Below are 19,812 nucleotides of genomic sequence, written 5' to 3'. Positions count from 1 at the left end.
CCGTTTAGAGGAGGGAAAGATGAGGAATATAAGTAATTCTATTTAAGAGCAAGAAATGGTTGCTAAGGAAGATGCATGGATGGGAGAAACAGATTGACTTGTAAATGATTTTTTTAATTAAATTAACTTGAGAAAGAAGTATTACATATGAAATGATTTGGACTAGACTAGGTCTCATTGCATTCCTGATCTTCTTTCTTGCAATATATGAAGAGAACAGGGAAGGAAAGGGAAGTCAGTTGTTCTTTCTGTGAATCAATGTGGTTTATGCACATAGAGAGAAAGACCCTATTGATTCCTGTTGATCTCAAAGGGCTTTTATTTCAAAATACTCTTACTATCAAAGAGTCACATTTTGGGATAAAATGTCCTGAGCTCCTTCACATGGCCATCTTATTAAAATTAATAATAATATATATATATATAAATATATTTATGATGTTTTATTAATGTTTTCATAACTAAGTGCTTCAGTCTCTCTCCATCATTAGGAAATAAGTAAAATTTATTACACTATTTGAATACATAAAAGTTTGCATAATTTGTATTACATAACACAATTCAAAAACGAATTGTCTAATCATATATGAATGGCAGCATCAGAAAATTTAATTAAAGTGAATTAGTAATAATATTAATAATATTCACTTTACAGCAATGTTTGAAATCATGGCTTTGGACATAGATCTGATATGGATAGTTCCATTTTTGTAGAAACATTACTTAATCTTTCTGAGAAAGGGCAGGAAAAGAGCTTTGAAGGGATGGGGAGGAAAGCCCAGCATGCTGAATAAGGAAGTCTGGAAGGGCCATGGAAACATCAGGGAAACACTGTGTGACTCAATTTACCAAGCATGTCTTGCACACAATACAGTTTCCATATTTGGACATAGGGTGAACGCTACATACCACAAATACCCCAAGTGTTGATAAATTCAAGAGTTAGATCAGCACTCAGCAATTACCCCTCCAAAAGGAAGAGAAGGTGGTTAGGAGGTAACTTAGGTAATCAATGACTAATCGAAAGGACAAAGGTAACAGAAATGCAGAGAGACCAGTGAAAGAGCTATACAATTTCGAAGGAGGATGAAGATATTTATACCTTCATTTAGGCCTTTGTTAGAAGTCACTCCTCTTCTAAGTGAGAGACCCACTTCCACCTCTCTGAAAGTGTCCCAAAGGATACTCTTTACTTAAACTTTCTGTTTGTTATGCTAAAGCCTATGCAAATATACTTTTGTTTTCTGTTCTTGCATCCTGCTCTACTCCCATTTTTGTTTCACTTTCTATTCACATCAGGGCATCTGAGCAGATCTTGCTAGTTCTGCAGAGTAATTCAACCGTGTGAACTGGAAACTGGACCCCATATACCTATACGGTCTTCCAAATTTTCCTTATGTATGAAATTGCTATATTCATTTTGTGCATGTTTGAGTTAAGTATATAATAGACTATTTTGGTTTCTAGAAATATGGCAGAAAATAAACATGACACATACCACTAGAAAATACAATCAAATAACTATAATGATACATGGATAGCTAGGTGTTAGAGACAGTGGGATAAAACTCAATACAGCTTTATTTTTTATTGTTAAAATGTATGTTCTTAGAGGGCAGGACGTCTTCTAAGAGATGACTCGGTATTCAGGCTTCTTCTACCTAGCAGTTGGCCAGAACACAAAGAAGAGATTGCCCTGAAGATGTCATGGGACATTTAAGTGGGCAGCTCTGGGAGTGGCATACAAACATCTTTCCACATTGCCTTTGCCAGAATTAATTGTGTCCCCCATCTGGATACTCACCAAGAAGGCTTTAAAGTTTCACAAAGCTTTATTACACTATTGATGAACTTCTTTTGAGCCATTTATTTCACCATTCTTAGAAAATTTACTTCAGAAAGCTGAACATTGTGAGATTTTTATCTGCTTTTTGAGATGTAAAGTTTTTAAAACCTTCTTATCAGTTCAAAACTCACAAATGTCTATGTCAAGGGTATGGAAGCCATCACCCCTTTGAAATGTAATTATCAAGAAAGATACTGCCTCCCTTTCCTAGTTTCTGTGGAAGAATAGAAGCTTAGCTGTCTTGTTACTTCCAGTTGTAGAACTACTTCTGTTCACAAAGGTATAAGAAAGTTTACTTTTCTTTGTTTTGGGGTGTGTCCAATTAGTAAAAACATAGAGTGTATAATCAATTTCCTTTATGTTTATTCTAAAAATACTCTCTTGCCCTTTCTTTCAGTGGAGTTGAGTTCAGGCTAAATTCTAGCCTCTTTCCCCTGTTATATTCTAATAACCTTAAATAAAGTATTTCTTAACCGTTACTTTATCGGGTGTGATTTTTGCCTTGACAGTGCCAAGTTATCCCAAACTCCAGTGTTTCTGTATGCCCCAAAAAGAGTGGAATTGTCACAAAACCAGGTAGGGTGACTTTACTGATGTAATTTCTCAAATATTGGGTCAGTACTCATATGATTCCAATGTAATACATTAGAAGTACAAATCTATAATATTTTAAATGATTCACTAAAATTTCCAAGGTTAAATATCAAACTCAGGCTGCTGCCACCAGAGTGAGCATAGTGTCAGAGTTCAGACAATTGTCTGTATTTTCTTCTTAGTACTTGGTGTTTTCTTGGCTAAAGAAGGACAAAGCAAGATAGGCATGAAACAGTTGATTAAAGAAGAGAAAGATAGGTTTAGAGACCTAGCTAGATTAGCTCATCATAGACAAAAAAATGGCCTCCTTGTCACCACAAATAGGGCCTTGATTATGGCTGGGGGTCTTGTTTTATACTGTCTGGATTGGGCCCAGCTCGTGGTTCAGAGGTCACCTTGGAACCACTAAGTCTTACTGCGCAAGAGGAACTCCCATGCGCCTCTCTGAAGGCCCATCAGGAGGTGGGGACTGCAATGTAGTTTTAAGCTCGTGACATGATAATTGCTTTAAGGTCATTCTGGGTCAACTTCAAGACTCTGTTGTACCTTTTTGGAGACCCATGTGCTAGAGAGTTCTCTGCATCATTTTGAAGTTGGCACACTAAGTTCTGATTGGTAGATTGATAGGGTGTTCTCTCCTCCACCTGGTATGGGCAATTACTTACAGAAAGATTAAGCTGGGGAAGCACCAATCAGAGGGCCCATCCTTTGTCCCTCAGGAGGGTCTGGGGATCTACCTAACTTACAAAAGTACTAGATCATTTGTTATGTCAATATAATGTGACAAATGTTTTAGGTGCTGAAGCACAGTATTTAACTTCACCTGGAGTTACCAGTCTTTTTAAAAGTCTAACAGTAGTTTATTTGGGGTGATGATGGGTCTCAATATTTCTAAATAATTAGTATTTAAATTCATCTTGTAAGCATCTAGTATTGTGCAGAGGAATAGAAGTTTATATTTGTACACCAAATTCTTATGATCTTAAACAAGATTCAGTGGATGTAGCTGAGAAAGATCTAGTAAATTAAATACATAAAAGTTGAAACGGAAATAAATTTACTAGAAGAGAGGAAAGGTCATCATATAGCAAAGATAAATTAAATACTATAGGTATTATAAATCAATATAATAAGAACATTAGTGGGACACATTAATATATGGTATCTATATGAACTAAGACAGTTTATGTGGTACTTAAGTACAAAATTTATATATCTAAGTATAATTTTCTGATTCAAAAACATTTATGGTTTGGTTGTCTCTGTATTTTCTGAGACCAGGTTCTGAAGAAGATTTGAAAGATTGGGGGCCATGTAACAGGACAAGCTACCAAAAAATGTAGAAGTCTGTTAAGGGACTGTCCAATGGCTCTTGGAGGGAAATGATCAACTAATGTCTTCTATTATGAAGCATCAGAACAAAAGGGGAGCAAAAGAATGTATCCAACACCAAAATATATTACATAGAAATCTTAATTACTTGACTACCATAGCAGACACCTGCCCAATTGTGTTTCCAGAAGCAATGGGTGATCGATCTTCCATTGCCAGGAGTAATTGAATATATCTTCTATAGAATGGTGACAGGATTTTTATCAAATTGACTAAGCGAAGAAAGAAACCACCCTGTCTTTTTTAAATGTGAAAATGTGAAAGAGGATAACTGTATTCTCAGTGCAAACATTAATATTAATAATTTAGCTGATCTTTCAATAAGTCAACCTTGCAGCCTTTTTTCCTGAAATGAAAGCATGTTTGGGTAACAAACAAATCATGGTGTTCCTTCAATTAAAACAGCAGCTATCTGCCTGTGGACTTCACTTTTATATTTCAAAGAGGGGGGCAGGGACTGACCCCACTGATGATTTGTTTTGCATCTTCTGTTGTCCCACTAAAACAGAGTTAAAAGCAAACAAACAAACAACAACAACAAAAAACTGTTGGGACTGACCTCCCTCCCTAGCAGCATTTGAATTAATAAGTGGGAATTAGGACTGGGGAGTGTGGAGAGAGTATAAAAAGGAAACAAAGAGAGAGAGAGAAAAATAAAAAGAAAGGGTTGGTGCAAAGTACCGTGAGTCAAAGTTTGCTAACAAAAAAACTCTTAAATGTTGCATATTGATTAATAATTAGAATTGAAGAGGTCAGTAGGCCTGCAGAGGTGTGATTACAAACCTTTTTTTGTGGTCAATTAAAAAAGAAAGTGGAGAAATAGAAAAAGAGAGAGTAAGGGTTGGATCTGTTCAACATCCCTTGCTAACAAAGTTTGAGGAATAGCTAAATGGATTTATGAGCTGGAAGAAAATTTTAATTTTTGTTTTTATACTTTGTTATATATTTTTAAAAGGATAATTTTAAAAACCTTACATAGTTAGACCATACTAGATTTAAATATTATTTCCACAATTTCTATTAGGACCCGGAGCAATCACTTTATTTTACCATGCATGTTTTCATATTTTTTATAAAGGGACTTTGATAAATTTAATACTCTTTTTCTTTCTCTTTTTGGCAGAAAAACTAGAAGCACAGTGATAGATAATTCATTTTTCTAGGCTCTTTCAACTACATCACACTACTCCTGAATTTAATATTGCTCTTCTGTGACAATGACTAATATGATGATTATTGATTGGTACAAGCTGATTCTCAGTTAACTTTTGAAAAAGAATGCGTATCTGTTTCATCATGATAGAAATAGAACAACTTTATGATGTACAAACAATGAATCCTTGGAACAATGTGGTCACTAGAAATTTAAATACTTACAGATAATAAAAATGAAGCAAAAACTTTGTGATAAGCTAAGTAATAAAGACCACATTTATTGCATAACTGTCATTTATTTTAATGACTAATGTATTTTTCATAGGGAATGTTATAACGGCAGAAGACTGTAAAGTGAGCAGCTTTTGAAAATATTTCTGATGTCAATCTGTTCACCGTTGGATGCAAATACTTATACTGAAAAATAAAAAGAAATTCTTTTTATCTATTAATAATAGACCGTATTCGTGTTTTATCACTCATGTGGGCATGGAGTTGTTTTTATATTAGTTTCATATTAGTATTGAATACACTGGATATTTCTTTTTCTATTCTTAAGATATTTTACTAAGAAGAGTGTGTTTCACCTCCATTCAGGGAAACATAAAAGATGTAAAGTCTCCATCTTTTCTTATGGCTGAATAGGGGAGAAGAGGGAGAGAGGACGAGGCAGAAGGGAGGGCTGAAGGTAAAATTAGTCTGCACACAGTGGCTTACTGTATAAAAATGGAGTCTGTTTCCACTCTGGTTCAATATTTTAGTGACATAGCCACTCCAGTGAAGCAGGAACTCATAACCTCTATCCAAGTAGGTACAGAAATTCCTTTTTTTGAGTGAAGTTATATCCTTTGCATTCATGTACCTCTTATTCCAAAGCCAAATTCAAAAAGCCATGTCAAAAAAATAACTGTACATATACTATCTATCTTTATATTCTTAAATTTTTAGACCTATCCGAAGTTGGAAAATACATTTTCACCCAATTCAAATGTAGCTTTCTGTTTAACACGGTTAAGCTTACGATATCACACAACAGATTTTACAACTAGTGCAGTTTCAGAAAATTGTGGGAAGGCCCTTCTGCTCCCCAGTCACTCCTTCTTTCATATAGTTCTCAGAATAAATACTATGTATTAATTCATATGGGTGAGTTTTAGAAAGTGAATAGTTTCAAAACCTATCTAAATGAAATCAAGTCTCTTTGCTGCTCGTAGTTAACACACTTCTCTACTGCTTTGTGCAGCTGGGCCATCTCTTGCCCATCCAGAGGAAGGAAAGCATTACAAAGTATCACCTCCTATTGAGCCATGGAAGTGAAAATCTTGGCAGCAGATTAGACTCTGTGGAGCCATTTTTCTGAGCAGCTGGCAAATCTCTAAATTGCCAAGCTGGCACATACAAAGAGATAAATCTATGCCTGCTTCTAACCTAAAGATGATGCCTAGGCATATAGGCTCTGTTATTAGATGCCCGCCATGCCAGCAAAAGTCTACTAACATTATTAAAAAGCTGAATTTACCAGGGCACATGCATTACCATTATCTGGAAGTTGTCAGATCTTCAGAATGACCTTGGGAATATGACAAGAAAATACAGAAAAGATGCTTCAGGTTGGTTGCAGGTGTTAAAGTAAACAACCCTAAAATAGAAGCTAACTAGAGGGGCTGATAATCTCAAGCAAGAACCAGCTTTACCTGATTTGTCGGGCATCTCAGTCACCTTACATGAACTTTGGCTAATTATAATAGGTATATTTACCCTGGGGTTTTAAAATTTCTCTGCCTTTGAAATCACCATGACAATTCTGACGTAATCACATAAGGTAAAAGCATGAAGGGAACATCCAGGAAGTACTACCTAAATTCTTTTTTTTTTTTTTTTTTTTTATTTCAGGCTCCTTTATTCCATGAATATTTACAGAACATCAACTATAGACAAAACATTGACATAATCATTGAAGATAACATTGGGACAAATATACCAATTTTATCAGGAAACAAAAGCATTATCTACAAATCAATTATGAGATAAGTGTGCTCATTACCACCACTCCTAGTAATGTTGAAGATCCTAGCTAGTACAATTATAATAACTTAAAAATTCTTATTAAATTCTTACCTAAATTCCTATTAAAAGGCAAACCCTCAGCCTTAAATTACTCCTCCCCTCCATCAGTAAGACATTAAAAGACTAAAAACCACTGCCTGTGCCTGCAGCTGCCCTTCTTGAGCCTGCTTGCGCTCTGTGAGAGAGTACTATCACTTTCAATTAAAAAAGACAAAAAGCCCTGTGGCTTGCTTGGCTTGCATGGTGCATCCAGAAATTTTGCAATTAGCTATCACCTGGAACCTAGAAAATCTCCATTGAGAGGCTGCTGACAATTGAACTAAAAAAGAGTTAGGGACCTAAGGAAACAGAGTCCCAGATAGACAGACTGATAATGAGACATTAGAAGCAAGAACGCTGCGTTACAGAAGCTGAGGACTTGCTCCCAAGAAGTTCACCGGGAATGAGTCACTCCTCTCTTCCTCTTTATCTATTGTTCATCAGGGGCTGAATCTCACCCATTGTGAAACCCAAAGGCAAATTCTATTACAGTTAGTCTGCAGGGCTCAGAGCAAGGGAGTAAAGGATAAAGAAAGCCCCTATGGAGGTAAGCCCATGATATTTATCCCAAGCCAGACATAAGTAAAAAAATTAAATGTTTTATTTTATAAACCTAGTAGAAGTAAGGGTTGTTTTTCACTGTTCAAAGTTACATCCTCTAAACTTACAGCATAGTGCCTAGTAAATGGAGAAACACAATGCATATTTTAGATGTGTATATGCATATATGTGTGTGGAGAGAGAGAGAATGAACAGTGGCATCTATTCTTAAGTTATTTAAAAGTAGAATATAGAGTACTCTTGTTTTACTTTGTTCCAGAGAATTAACATTATGACCACAGGATTATACATAGAAGGCGGCTAAACAAAAGCAATACACTTATTAAAAAAAACTCAAAATTATTTGCTGAATAATAAAATGCCCTATTAGTGCTGAGTTTTCTGCCATCAGACTCATTCATGTAGAGATAGAGTCTTTTAGAAAGGATAGAGTGGAGTGAATACAGGCACTGAATTGGTGCTTGGACTGGCTGAACCACTTCTAAGTTCTTTCAGTTATGGGGCCCACAGGAGAAATTTATTTCAGGCTTAATATCAGGAGAGCTGTGCTTTTCTTGAGGAAATGTTTGTTGTTAGCCTCTGAGGGATATTCTAAATCTCTGTAAGGATCTTTGCTTTGACAGTTAGAAATTTTAGAATCAAATTTGTGGTTCATTTTAGCAAATGTGTAGAATATTTTATGACTGTTGGATTTGCATATTAACACTACCTCTGGCTTTAGCTTATTTTTCTTTGATGTACCATATATCTAATTATGTTTTGTAAACTTACTGGCTATTTTCTAACATATTTATATGCCTTTGGGAAAAAGAAAGATATCAACAAAGTCTATAATTCTGTTATTTTAAAATTCTTAATATATTGGAAGAGAAAAACTCTCTTACATAACATATACACCAAGGGTGTTTTGCAGAGTAAATCTTACCCTACCCCTTTTCCCTTTGGCAGATATATCAATGATTTGCACAAGCGGGGCTGATGGACATGTATACTATAAAATATACTCCTAAAAGGATGAATGTTAGCTATCATTATGTTTGCTATTATTAAAAATATTTCTGATATTTGAGATAGTCCCAGCAGAGATGTATGGGCATAAAAAATACCAGTGAATTCCTAGGAGTAATTAATTTGGGTGGAGGAAAGTTATGCAATGAATAACCAGGTTCAATGCCAGGGTTGACTCCACTGTAGTGTCAAGGTTGTCTTCATATCATGTGGATGCAGTGGAAACTTCTCCAGAATCTCCGGAACTACAAACATTCATTGAAATTAAAAACTGAGTGTAAGGGCAGTGCCTGTGGCTCAGTGAGTAGGACGCTGGCCCCATATACCAAGGGTGGCAGGTTGGAACCTGGCCCCAGCCAAACTGCAATAAAAAATAGGCAGGCATTGTGGCAGGTGCCTGGAGTCTCAGCTACTTGGGCAGCTAAGGCAAGAGAACAGCCTAAGCCTGGGAGTTGGAGGTTGCTGTGAGCTGTGACTGTGATGTCACAGCACTCTACCTAGAGTCATAAAGTAATTCTCTGTCTCTAAAAAAAAAAAAAAAGAAAGAAAGAAAAAAAAAAAAACTGAGTGTAGGCATGCATTTAAATACATAAGAAAAATATTTGGAGAGCAAATATAAAATGGTGCAAGCTGAGCACATCTAAGCATAAGATGGATCTTCTTCCGAATTCCCTCACAGGGACACATACCTGGCGATATTCACCATTCACCCTGGGGGGAGATAAAAGCCATTGTCACCTTTCAAAGGGAGCTATGTTTGTCAGGAAACAATTATTTCTCTGATTGATGTTTATAATTAGGGTAGATCTTGCAAACTATGTTTTGAAAGTAATTTTAATTGAAAGAAATACGTATTTCTGTGTAGGCATATGTGTACTGCTGGGTGGACATTATAGGGCATGCTAAGAATTTTGATACAGATTCTAGGAGAGGAAAGATCTTTTCCTCACCCATTCCAAAAAGGCTTGTCCAAGTGCAATGGTGTTTACAATTAGCTGATCACAGCCAGTCACAGATGCCTTGGCTCCTTCTCCACTCCCACTGTTTCACTTTGATAGGAGTCAGACGTCTTTAGACAGGAATAGGGAAATGGGGCCCAGTGAAGAAGGGTCAGGACAGCGGGGTTGGGCACAGCCAACAAGCCTGGAAAATCCCTAGCAGAAAGTTTCATAACACCACAGAGTGCCTATCTGATCTGTGCAGCCATTGGTCAATAGCTGTTGCTGGGTAGGACATACCAGAAAGAAAGACCACTCCCAAGGGCCTGGGTGAAGGAAGCCTGCTGAGAGAACAGAGAGCCAATAACCATGAGCCATTTTAATTCCAAAGATCCAACCGGAGCGTGCCACACCAATAACCACTTAAGGCTTAAAACCTCAAAGAACCAACCACAACAATCTCTTGAGACCCCTCCACTCTCCCAGAGGCTTTGTTTCCCTCTTCTCTTTCTCAATAAAAGGTTTTCATTGTGAGCAAGGAACTTGAGCAGAAGATATATGTATGGCCTATAGACACGTGAAAAAAGGCTCTTCATCTTTAATCATCAGAGAAATGCAAATCAAAACCACTTTTAGATATCATCTAACTCCAGTAAGAGTGGCTCACATAACAAAATCCCCCAAACTACAGATTTTGGCATGGTTCTGGAGAAAAGGCAACACTTCTGCACTGCTGGTGGGAGTGCAAGCTTGTATGTCTCTTTTGGAAAGAGGTATGGAGAATACTCAGGGATCTAAAAGAAGACCTGCTGTTTGATCCTGCAATTCCTCTACTAGGTGTATATCCAAAAGACCAAAAATCACTTTATAACAAAGATATTTGCACCAGATTGTTCATTGCAGCTCCATTCATAATAGCCAAGTCATGGAAGAAGCCCAAGTGGCCCTTGACCCATGAATGGATTAATAAATTGTGGTATATGTATACCATGGAATATTATGCAGCCTTAAAATAAATGGAGACTTTACCTCTTTCACATTTACATGGATGGAGCTGGAACATATCCTACTTAGTAAAGTATCTCAAGAGTGGAATAAAAAATACCCAATTTACTCAGTACTATTATGAAAACAATTTACAATCATTCACACTTTCATATGAATGATTTATCACAACTATGGCCCAGGATGAAGGAGGGAGGAGGGGGAGATGGGTGGGGAGGGGGGAAGTCAGATCCAGGGAGGGTGATCACACCTATGGAGCATAATGCAAGGGTACATATCGGATATATTAGTATGGAGTATAAATGTCTTAACACAATAATTAAGTAAATGAGACAAGGTATATATTAACCATATATTAACCAAGGTAATGTAAATGCTCCTAATTCTATATGAAATTAGCACACTGTACCCCATAATTGCATTAATGTATACATGATCTTTGTGTTTATGATTTAATTAAAAAATTAATTTAAAAAAAAAAGCTTTTGTTCTCACTTACTTTGATTCCTGAGACCAAAGACCTGGTGGGAAAATTCCAAGATCATCTTCACTAATAAAAATATAGATTAATTACTCAAGTATCCTATAACAAAAAAGGGAATAAAAAAAGCATACATATTTATTCAATAAAACTGTTTCACACTGTTTGTGACACAGAGACTTTGCAAGGAGATGAAGATTCAAAGAAACAGGAAAACCTGTATGTTTTTATGCCCAGGTCTGATAAAGAGTGGACAGTCATGAAGAAGTATAACTGGAAAATAAGGTATAGTCCAGTGAAAGTAAACTTTGGGAACTTAGCAAAGTCTTTTTGTTCAGATTCTTCTCTGCACTACCTTGTCTTCAGAGATGAAGATGAATTTCCCTTTGGTGTGTAGGAAGTGCACCATGTGAAGTAGGTCTTATGATCTGTTTCAGAGAAGAAGGATGAGAGACAGTCAGAGAATGACCTTCCCAGGTTTTATGGCCTGCTTCAGGGGAGTGGGGTGAGAGCAATCTGAGAGTGCCTTCCTGCTTCTGCAGTGTTATAAAATGCCAAGGTGCTGTTTTTGGAGTAGTAGATCCTAAATACCATCACCAATAAAGTTTAACTTCACATGCATGTTTCATTTCCAATAAAGAAAATAATTTTTATTTGCCTTGGAATTATTTGATCTAATCCTCATAAAAATCAAGTCCAATAAAAAAAGTACTTTTATGTCCCCTCAAAATGAAGCTTGGTGTGTTTATATAACCTAAGATATAATATAGCATTAAATCAAATTAGAGTTGCAATTCAAACCCAGGAATTTCCCAAAAGTTTGCACTCTAAAAAATAATTTAGACATTCAATCATGACTTGTTTTACACAAACGTAGAATATTAAATGAGACGTTTAAAACTATATTGTAGAATAATTAAAATAATAGCTGGCATGCTTCTTTTATGGAAAAATATAAATTAATGTAAAATAAACATGTAAAAAATAAAAATATGTTCCGGAAAAATCTATTGGTAAAACAAAGAAACTAACCAAGTATTGATTTAGTATCTATTTATGGCTAAACATTTATTTGACATCTGTCATTTCCAAAAATCATAGCTCCACTGAAAGTGAATACTTAAAAATTTTGGAAACATCTATGTTCTAATCACATTTAGATTTTTTTTATCGGTAATAGTTATTACAGGTAAATTATTGTATTAAATTCAAAATATTTGTGAAAAAACACTTAAGAATTCTATTTTGAAAAATGCAAAGTTGTTTTTTTTTTTGAGACAGTCTCATTTTGTCACCTGCAGTAGAGTGCCAGAGTGTCACAGCTCACAGTAACCTCAAACTCTTAGGAAAAAGTGATTCTCTTGCCTCAACCTTCCAAGTAGCTGGGACTATAGGTGCCTGACGCAATGCCCAACTATTTTTAGAGATGGCTTCTCGCTCTTGCTCAGGCTGGTCTCTAACCCATGGGCTCAGGTAATCCACCAGCCTTGGCTTCCCAGAGTGTTAGGGTTATGGGTGTGAACCACCATGCTCAGTCCCCACAGTTGTTTATATTCTTGCATTATTTTACTAATTCACAGTTTGACTATATTGAAGATAATTTAGGGTATTAATTTAACTTGAAAAATTTTCCAGCATACATACATTATTTACACAAAGAAACAAAGATTTGCAAGTATTCAGCTATCACAATACTTTAATGTATCTTCAAAAAGAGACGGTACGACTAAAACTTTGAAAATCATGCATTGTAAATTTGAAAGTTAAAATCAGTTTACAATATGTAACAGAACTTCAAGCATATTTAAATGGTTGTGTCAAAATTATTGTACAACTTGAATAAAATCCTGGACATTTACAGTGAATGTTTCATTTTACTAATTGCCTGTCCACAATAGTCCTAAAATCTCTTTCTATAGGAGAAGAAATTTGGAGAAATAATTTTAGAATATAGTACAAATAATTTCAATATTTATCACAAGTCTTAGTCACACTTTTATCCCCTTTAATATGTGAAATAAATAAAAAATTAAAAGGGTTGTTGTTGAGGGAACCAAGTATAAACAAATTGCCCATGCAACCGGTCACCAGTGAAACGGGTTGGGAACCAGTGATTGAAAACAATATTGCTGATAAATGTGTGGAGTTCAGCTGACCAGGGATGACTTGTCACAGCAATATTGAATTGGAAATATATTAAACCTGAGTTTATTATATTCTAGCATGAATGAACCTCTAGTCTACCCCTGTTCTCAAATAACAAGAGAATGAAGCAAAATTATACACACGCGAACCACACACATACACACTCATCACGTGGATGTGTTATTCGTGTAGAACTTTTTTTTTTTTTTATTTTGCAGTTTTTGGCCAGGACCAGGTTCGAACCTGTCACCTCCAGTATATGGGGCCGGCGCCCTACTCCTTTGAGCCACAGGTGCTGCCCACTTGTGTAGAACTTTTTGAAATGGCCCCACATAACTAAATGTAATTCAAGAAACACTATCTATCCTAAAATTAATTGTTCCTGAATGTGGATACTTTTAGGAATACAAAATAGATCAACCCAGCAAAGAATGGACAGAGAAGGCAGAAACCTGGTTGCTTAGGCTGAGCACTCTCATTCTGATTTGCTGTTGGCCAAGGAGCTTTAGTGGACAAATTTCACCATTTAGCATGGAACATGAGCTGCATTCTTTGTACAGATCACCTCAGATTGCATGTCACTGAAGTTTAAGATTTATGCCTATTTTTCAAAATAAGATAATCAAAATAATTTCTTTAAACTGTTTAAAAAGATAACTCAAAACAACTTTTAAAAGCTATTCTACGAAAATTGACAAAATGTCCTTCAAAAGTATCAAAGGTATTCTATTTAAAATTTTCTTCCTTTAAATATCGAAACTTGATATTCAAACCGAATTTTACTTTTATATTTGGGTTGTTTTAAATTAATAATTCATCATTAACCAAAACAGTATTTATCATAAGTTTTAATCTTTTTTTAATCAACTCGTAATTAAATCATTTACTGATTAGGTCTCATCCAATGAGACCAATCTTTCATCAAGGATCTTAGTAATTTGGCTCTTAAGGTGATTTATTTAAATGCTCCAGTAATGAAAGAAGTAACAAACTACACTCAGCCATCTCATTTTCCATTGATAGAAAAAGAAACTTTTAAAAAAGATTTTAATCACATGCCTTAAAACATAAATGGGTTGCTGCATTATCTTCAGATAACTTGAAAAATTCTAAATATATAAATACTTTTTCCAAAAAAAATCCATTCAAATGACATTTACCTCTAAGTACGTTTCATTTTATAAGCAGAGATTGATTATTATTCTGATATCTTTTCACCCCCCTAGTTAAATGTTTAAAAATTAAGGACCATGTCTTCTCAATCAATAAATAACTTAAGTCACTGTTAGATCCTGAGATTTTGATTCTCAATTCCGGAATGCAAGAATAGAGTTCAGCAATGCATTTAATTGGAATTTAGGTAGCCTAACATTCTGTCTCCCATCAGAGTGGTTTGAATTCTTGACAAATGGTCTACTGCATTAAAGTAGTCATCGATATAGGAAGTGCTAGCTTATGAAAACACTACTGAAAGTGAAAGATTTCAAATTATTCAAAGACTTCTTCACATTTGAGATTTCCATGCCTTTAAAAGGTTTAAAACCACTGGCCCTGCAAGAAGTACTGTGCACCAGTGAGACAACACATTAGCAAGTCTGTGTTAGGGACTGGCATACATTTATTTATTCAGGTATTTATTTATTCATTTATTTTTATTATTTTATTTTTACATATACCTTTGATTATTAGGTTTCCTATTTATTTATGTTTTGAGACAGAGTCTTATTTTGTTGTTCTTAGTAGACTGCTGGCATCATGGCTCGCAGTAACCTCAAACACTTGGTTCTCAGGTGATCCTCTTGTCTTAGCCTCCCGAGGAGCTGGGACTACAAGCACCAGCCACAATGCCCAATGCTCATCTATTTTTAGAGACCTATTATAGCTATACCTCAGTCTGGTCTTGAATCCATGAGCTCAGTCAACCCAGCTGGCTTGGCTCCCAAAGTGCTGAGATTACAGGCGTGAGCTATCCACCGCGCCTGGCCGTGAATATATTTCTTATTGAAACAAAAGTCAACTTCATATATTCGTTATAACCAAAAAGGCGAAACATGAAACTTTTAAAATACTCTCCAATGTAAATACTACAGACTAATTTATTAAATTGATGAGAGCACAGCCTCAATTTTTCAATTTGTTGAAAATAAAATTGTTAATTCTATGAGGAATTTGTAGTGAAAACAGAAAATTATTCCTTTTGGACATATCACACATAAATACACATATCCAGGATGTAGCATTATATAAGAAGGATGATCTTACACGCTTGTTAACTGGAAGGATGAGTTCAGTGTGAACAGCAGAGTGAAGCAGGCAATGGGATACCAATCAGGGTAACTCCCTAAATGTGGACTTAGAAATAAGACCCATCTAAAATTGCAACTTTTTCTGGTCTATAATCATCAGGCCAAAATATGTGGTTTTGAACATATGAATATTTTATACCAGCAAGTCATTTAGACCGAACTATAATTTATTCCCCAATTTATAAGTTATTAGGCAGGTTTCCCTTAAAAGATCTGTTCATGGGCAGTAATATTTTCATATAGTGAAATGAAGAAGTTGCCAGTTCCAAGCCATCGCCCAACATATTTTCTAAGGACACTTTTCTGTTCTTAAAGAAGGGGCAGAGTACATAAGCAATAGTAGGAAAAAATACTGTTATGCTTTCATTCATTTGAAGCATCTAAAGTTGTAAAAATTTTAGAAACAGAAAGTGGAAAGATAATTACCAAGGTCTGGGTGGAGAGGAAAGATTACTATGTAGTGGTTGTGGCATTTCAATGTGGCAAGATAGAAAGTAATCTACAGATGTATTGTGTAAAATGTGAAACAATTACTATTAGACTGTATAAAATAGCTATGAAGGCAAATTTAATATTGTTTGATTTTTTCTAAATAAAAACTAGAGCTGAGAGAGAACGTGTCTAATGTTTCTGAGAGATCGGGCAAAAAATTAAGACCAAAATTGATCATTGATCTTACCAAAATTGCCTCATCAACAATTTTGCCAAGAGTTAAAGTTTTGGTAGCATAGTCAAAGGAATATTGGTGTTGACTCAGACAAAAATGGGACTGTTTTGTCCAAGGAATAGCAAGTAAATATAGCTATAACACATTTGTCAATAGAACAAAATTCAGTCCAGAAAAATGTATACCTATAATGTAAACAAAATGACCTTAACATTCCCTTCCCTGACTAAACTTTAGAAGGTTTTCTCTAAGCCACCCCCCCCTTTCTTAGAACATTCAGTTGAGAAAATTTGCAATTGAATTGCTTTATCTGCTTTGTTGAAATATTAATTATCGTTTACAACCCAGGAATGCTTTTCTCAAGAACCTGGAAAATATTCTTCTACAATGCAATGTGTAAGAAAGATAGGAATCATACCTGACAAGTACAACCAACACTGTCTGGGTGTTCTTTCTCGGTGTTGTACACTTACAATCCCGATTCATGCAGTGCAACAGCAATCCATTTGCACCCCTCTAATATTCTGAAATTAAGAAAGAAAAACGATAGAGTCCAAATCCTGTCTCTATAGGAGAGTAGGATCCTAACTTCAATAAATAGCAATTAACAATCAGGCTGGCTCAGCGCCTATAGCTCAAGGCTCGGCGCCTATAGCTCAACCGGCTAAGACGCCAGCCACGTACACCTAAGGTGGCGGGTTCGAATCCCCAGCCCAGACCCGCCAAACAACAATGATGGCTGCAACCAAAAAATAGCCGGGAGTTGTGGCGGGCACCTGTGGTCCCAGCTACTTGGGAGGCAGAGGCAGGAGACTCGCTGGAGCCCAGGAGTTGGAGGTTGCTGTGAGCTGTAATGCCACGGCACTCTACCCAGGGGGACAGCTTGAGGCTCTGTCTCAAAAAAAAAAAAAAAAAAAAAAAACAATCAGGCTGACCTAATTACATTGGCCAGTCCTCCACAATGTCCTCTATTTATTCTCCACAAGGTCACCTCAGTATGTAAAAAGTCTTCTGCCCATTATTCTCCGAAAAGGAGTCATGTTCAATTGTTCTCCCTGTTGTAATAAAATTGACCCCTATTGAACTAGCCTTGAATAAAGTCTCCTTTACCTGTTTAACTTGTCCAGTTCAGTTTTTCTTTGACAAATGAAATGTACATGGTGGAAAAGATGTTACAAAGATGCAGGAAAATGATTCTTTATTCACATTGTATGAGAAGACCTGATATCCAATTGGGGAAAATATTTCTGCATGATACCATTTGCAAAAATAAAACCATGTAAGTTAAAATATCAATGTTAAAAAATCAGTAGAATTATTAGAAAGACATAAGCTAAGGCATTCATTTTATTCATCTAAATACGTTTACATGTTTAATTTGTTGAAGAGGCAAACATCAGCACTAGAAACTGATAAATAAGACGATATCTTTGTACTTATTAAAAATAAAAATTAATCTGAGTAGAGAAAACTGCTAAATCAAATATTCAATACTTTATACTTCATATGAAGTCATACAAATAGGAAAATTATAACTAAAATTTGGGAGAAAATACATCATAAAAATTCTCTCTCTCACTCTAACACACACACAGACACACAAGAATGTGTTGACTCTGTGACAAAAAAATGAATGAAAAAATAATTACAGAAAGTTGGGGAAAATACATGAATGAATGGTATGGAAGTTACAAAATATATCAAAAGGAAGTTTATAATTTTAAAACAAAAATATAAGCAAAAGCAAAGAAAAAATATATTGTTCAAATAATTACAAGGGGCATTGGTTGAAAAGTTAGAAAAAAGTTTAAAAATAATGATATTAAGTACCATGAACAAAAGTTCAAATAGCTATATTTGGAGTGTAATTCAGTCTCTTCCAGGTAAAAAACCTATGACAAACTTGAGAACATTGTGTCAAGTAAAATAAGTCAAGGGCAGAAAGACCAGTCATGAATGTTTACACTCACACTTGGGAGTTAAATATTAAACACCATTCATGTCCCAGAGTCAGACAGTAGAAGATGGTTATCCAAGGCTGGGGAGGGTGGTGGGGAGTGGGGATAAAGTGAAGCTGGTTAACGGGCACAAAAATATAGTTAGAGAGAATAAACCGCAGTTGATAGCATGACAAAGTGGTTATAATCAACAATAACTCAGGGTACACTTTAAAATAACCAAAAGAGTGGGACTAGAAAGAAAAAAGAAATGCTTGAGGTGATGAGAACCCCAATTACTTTGATTTGATTAATTCACATTACATTCTGTATCAAAACATCCTATGTACCCTTTAAACACATGCAATTATTATGTACTCAAAATAATTAAAAATAAAAACATAAAAAACAAACCCCCCATGATATACCATAGCCAACTGTTAGTTTAGAATCCAAAGAAGTGAATGAAGCTAAGAATTCATGCGCAGAAAACACTGTATCTTTATTTGTGGTAAATAAACAACATAATAAAAAGAGCCGAAACAACATACTTGGATGACTGACAACATGAACTGTAACATAGCAACTTAAAAATATGTGCAATTAACATTTCCATGACCTCACTTACTTATTTTTTGTGGCAAGACATTTAAAATTTACTCTGAATTATTTTGAAATATACCCTTGCTTTGGGCACATTAGATGAGATGGAGATTTTAATCAGTTTGATTGAAGCATTCCACATTGTATATCAAACCATCACGTTGTACCCTGTAAATTTAGAAAGTTATGATTTCAATTAAAAAATAAATTAAAAAATAGAATGTAAGCTAGGAAAAGAGGAAAAATAAATAAAAATGTACCCAAATATATTAAGATGGAATAGAATGATATATTGTAACGTTGCAAAACAACAAATGAACAAATTGAATTAGAGACACAGATTTACCATAGAACTCCTCGTATGGACATATATCTGCATAAAATACCACTATGTATTTTCAGGGAGAGCTATGAAAAATGAAAAATAAGGTAGAGAGGCAGAAATATATTGAATTCAAATGCAAAAAGCTTTATTTGGGTCTGGAGTACTGATCAAGGAGGCCTTTGGTCCTATATTCAGCATTTAAGTTTCTACAATGAAAATGTACTTTGGCATTATTTCACTGCTAAAATAACTCCACAAAATGCAAAATAGCTTCTAAATATCCTAGAAATAATAGTAATCTTTCAAAATATAATATCAGTATTAAACTTTTGGTCTCCAAGTAGAGAATTAGAAAATATTTTAGGGTTCCCAAATTATATTTTCATGTAAATTCACACTAAAATAAATTGTTACAGATGTATGCTAAAATCCTTTGCAGCAAGATTTATCTTAATATTTCTTTTCTTTTTTTTTTTTTTTTGAGACATAGTCTCAAGCTGTCACCCTGGGTAGACTGCTGTAGCATCACAGCTCACAGCAATCTCCAACTCCTGGGATCAAGCGATTCTCCTGCCTACACCTCCCAAGTAGCTGGGACTACAGGCATCTGCTACAATGCCCAGATATTTTTTGGTTGCAGCCATCATTGTTGTTTGGTGGGCCCAGGCTGGATTTGAACTTGCCAGCTGAGGTGTACATGGCTGGTGCCTTAGCCGCTGGAGCCACAGGTGCTGAGCCTATCT

This window comes from Otolemur garnettii, unplaced genomic scaffold (assembly GCF_000181295.1).
Source record: "Otolemur garnettii isolate 467f Iridium unplaced genomic scaffold, OtoGar3 scaffold00036, whole genome shotgun sequence".
NCBI classification, from domain to species: Eukaryota; Metazoa; Chordata; class Mammalia; order Primates; family Galagidae; genus Otolemur; species Otolemur garnettii.
The sequence above is the reverse complement of the archived record's forward strand: the minus strand, read 5'-3'. Positions refer to the sequence as shown.